Genomic DNA, 4239 nt, shown 5'->3' with positions numbered 1-4239 from the left:
ACCAATGAGCTTGGACAATACCCCGACGAAGTTACTTGCTTCACCTCTCTATGCAGGAAGCCTTTCTCTTCTTTTGCCTTTATTTTATTTTTTTCCTTTTCATTTTTTTATTTTCAGAGAACTGTTCTTAGGCACTTATTTATTTCATGAGGCAGAAGAGGGATCCCGAATTATATAGAGAAAAAGAGGTTGTCCCTTCAAAGAAGTATGATATATATATATACCTCTGACATGTTTTTTAAGGTTTCGCCTGATTACCTTACTCCACTTGACTGAGTTGACAAGGGTTAACTTGTTGGGCATGGAATCCCCCCACAACATGTTTTGGGGCTCAAAGCCCAAGTTTTGGTCAAATAATGTTGTAAGACTCCGCGAATTGCGGGCGCAGAGCGCGAAATGTATGTTGATTCATCGGGTTGTCCGCCCTAAGTTTTGTAATGTAATGTTTTCCTACCCATGGTCCATGGACCATAGGATTGTATAAATAGAGTGAGGCTCTAAGTTATAAGAAGAAGAGATGGATTGATTAATGTAATGGATGCAATGGTCTAATAGTGGACATAGAGGAAGTCTAAGTGTCTTGGGTCGTAGTAGTAGGAAGAGGCTCTGTAGTTGAGTGCGTAGAGGTTAGTAGAGTCTGTAGCTGAGTGTGCAGGGCGGAGTCGAGTCTGTAACCCAAGAAGAAGAATAATAAAGAGAAGTTTGATTCCAAATACTATGTATCTGATTTTGTATTACTCTCTATTCATTTATATTGTTTTTTTTATCGCGCACACTTATATGAAAACTGAAAACTGTTAAGTATAATTGGGCTCATACAGATAAGTTAAGTAATCAAATAATATCGGGTTAATAGTAAGCAACTTGGGAAATAACATGGATCGCACCTCGAGCAGGGTTGCACAAAGGCAACATTGCAGGCTACAAGGTACTAATAAGTGCGCGTAGCGACGTGCGTGTAGGTTCAAACCGTGGACCACGGAAAAACCATCAGACATCTCTAGGGTGCGGAAACGTGGTTCTATCACCCTCCCATACTACTTCGGGTGAGACCTCAGTCTGCGCTCTACGGACTGTTCCCGAAAGGGCCAGTAGTACCATATTTGTTTGGCTAAATCATCTCTGAACCTCGGCCAGGCCCATACAAGCCAACAAATGGTTTCGTTTCTGGGACCGGGATCTGCATAAGGGATGTCTAGTGTCGTGTCACTGGAATCCAACAAAGAAAGAAATTGAAGGGTGGTTGGACAAGAAGATTCACGAGTTCGCGGCACAGGAAAACAGGAATCCACGAGTATCTAAGGAACAGTGGTTGGAGCACTACTTGTATACGGAAATCCACGTAATTTTCTTTGTATCCTTTCCTTATGAGCTTTATGAGTGGATTGTGAAGCTAGCAGATAGTTAGGGAAGGTGTAGGGTTGAAAAACCAATCGTGTGGACTCCGAAATTAATGCACAGACTAGAAGCGTCAGGAGATAATATCATGCGAGCTGTGGACCATTGGATCGATCGAATTATAGGAGGATTTAGCACTGAGTTTGCGGTAGATACGATTGTCAGCTACAGTGATGCGGAGTGACGCTTCCTCAAAGGACTGCGAGGTAAGTATATTAAATATTTGAACACTTGGATTAAGATGCTATTGTGTGAAAAGCGGGTTATGCAAATAAATTAATGTTTGGGACTACACGAAGTGCGAAGATATATAGAAGCGGAGGTAGTGAACAATTAGAAGCTAGTCCCTTAATTTCACCCTTACAGGAAAGCGAGGAAGAGCTCATGAGAGTTTCTTCGAGAAGCGCAGTCAGTCTGATAAGGCAACAAATTCTGTGCTTACCACCTCCACCTACACTGCCACCCATCTCACCCTCCTCACCTCTATCTCCACCCACCCCACCTCCGCCACCACCACAATTCAGTATGGCGAGTGCGATCAAACTACCGGTATTCAGAGGAGTCGGAATGAAGATCTAGACCAATTCTGGTTCATGGTAAGGGCAGTATGGGAAGCACAAGGCATCGTGGATGAAAATATCAAGAAGGATACATTGGTAAGCGCATTGCAGGATCACGCATTAACATGGTACATCAAGCATTCTAATGACCATCCAAATGCAGGAATCGCAGAAATCCAGAACGCGTTGAACAGGGAATTTAGTAGGTTAAAGTTGGAGACACAATCAATTATCGGGTTTAAGGAGATCGTGATGCTCTCGGGTGAGACCCCTTGGGATCTGGACCAAAGACTGAAGAGTATGATTTGCAAAGCCAACATGACTTTGACGGATGGACAACACCACACATGGTTTGTAGTGTCACTAACACCGCATTTAAGGATGGCGCTGTCACAACAAAAGCTTTCCACCCAGGCCGAAGCTTTGGAGATGGCAATGAGATTGCATGAGACCCCTATACAAGACCCTAGTCTGGGAGTCCAACAAATCCATGTGCAACTGCAAAATCTGTGTCTAGAGATGCAGATTTTGAAATAGGACAGGACACCTCAGCCAGAGGCGCGCAAGGAGGTATGGTGCATAAAATGCAAAGGCCAAGGGCATGACAAAGACCATTGTCTAGTGTTCGTGAATTACTTGGCAGGAGGAGGGTCGATGTTGTTAAGCCCTGAGGCACAAGCAGGACCAAGCACGACACTTGCACTATGGTGCGTGATCTGTCAGGTAAGAGGAAACACACTACGGATAATTTTCATCTATTGCAAAAGTATACGCAGACGTACCAACAATTGTTTTGTAATTTCTGCAAGTCGGTAGGCCATGATGAACGCACCTACAAAAGCTACGAACTAATGATGGATCAGACTCCTGTCTATAGGGTGCAGACCGAAACACGAGTCCTCGACCCAAATACAGGAATGACACGTGCTGGATTTCAGGGGCGAGAACGAGGTCAAGGTGGAATGGGACTAGGAAGGGGTCGCAGACAACTAATTTGTTACAATTGCAGAGGGATAGGGAACTATGCCCGCCATTGTACAAACCTGACAAGGACATCATGTTTGTACTGTACTCAGTTTAATCATGAGGCAGAAGACTGCCCTATATTGATAGCAAGGCTATGCGAAAAAGGGGTACTCCAACCTCCTCTGAATCAGAATTTGCAGATTATGAGGTCTGAGTCGTGCGAAGAAGACCCGAATGTAAACATAGTGCTCAAGAGCGGTATGACCACTGGTGATGATAAAGGTAATCAGTTAGAAGAAAGTGTGTGGGTTCGCAAGGCTCCTACAAAGGAACCCAAATTTGATTTAGAATGCGTGAAGGAGGCATTCATGGAAGCTAAGAAGAGCTTCACGGAGGCCTCCACTTCAGGTAGTAAGGATCAACTCTAGCCAGGGATGGATCCTTCATTGCTCACTACCTTTCTGGAGACATGCATGAAATTGCTATGCGACAGCAAGGAAGTAAAAGGACTACAGGAACTTATCACTAGGTGCGTGGGTCAGGAGAAACATGCGTGGTCTGGAAACTTGGAAAGCATGCATTGCGCATAGGAAGGGAAATGAGGTTGACTGTGCAAATCGGCGAGTATGAAATGGATTAGGTAATCTTGGATCTCAGATCGGACGCAAATGTACTGCTGAAACAAACATGGGAATGCATGGGCAGACCCGCACTACAATGGTCTCCTATTTAGTTGCGAATGGAGAACCAACAGAAGATCTTGCCCATGGGAAGATTGCAAGGGGTAAAGGTGGATATTTAAGGTGCGAGCGCGCAGGCGGATTTTGAAGTGATAGAGATTGTCGATGATAGCAATCCCTATCTTGCGCTACTAGGAATAGACTGGGCCACTGATATGAACAGAGTGATAGATCTGAAGAAGTGCAAAATGATCTTTGAGAAAAAGTCACTACGCGTAGTAGTACCGCTAGATCCAACCGAAGGAGCGCGATACACCGAACTGGTGCGCGACAATGATAGTGATGACGATATCAATTGCATCTACAAGATAACCACGCAAGAACAGGATTGGGTAAACCCGACTGCAGATGGTAGGATTTCGTGGGAGCGCGAAAGCTCCTGCACTTCGGATTCAGACGAAGAAATAGAGCGATGGCAGAATCGGCTGCATGAAGTAACAACGCTTAATTGCAACATGATGGTTAGATCACTACACTGTGTGACAACAGAGGTAAGGGACCTGCCTATGTATGACGGGTTGACAGCGGTGGATGAATTCCTAAACAAATTTGAAAGCGCAGTACCAGAACAGCAG

This window comes from Pinus tabuliformis, chromosome 9, assembly GCF_031772625.1.
Source record: "Pinus tabuliformis cultivar Carrire ecotype Pingquan chromosome 9, CPIR1, whole genome shotgun sequence".
Classification (NCBI taxonomy): Eukaryota; Viridiplantae; Streptophyta; class Pinopsida; order Pinales; family Pinaceae; genus Pinus; species Pinus tabuliformis.
This window is presented reverse-complemented; position numbering follows the sequence as displayed.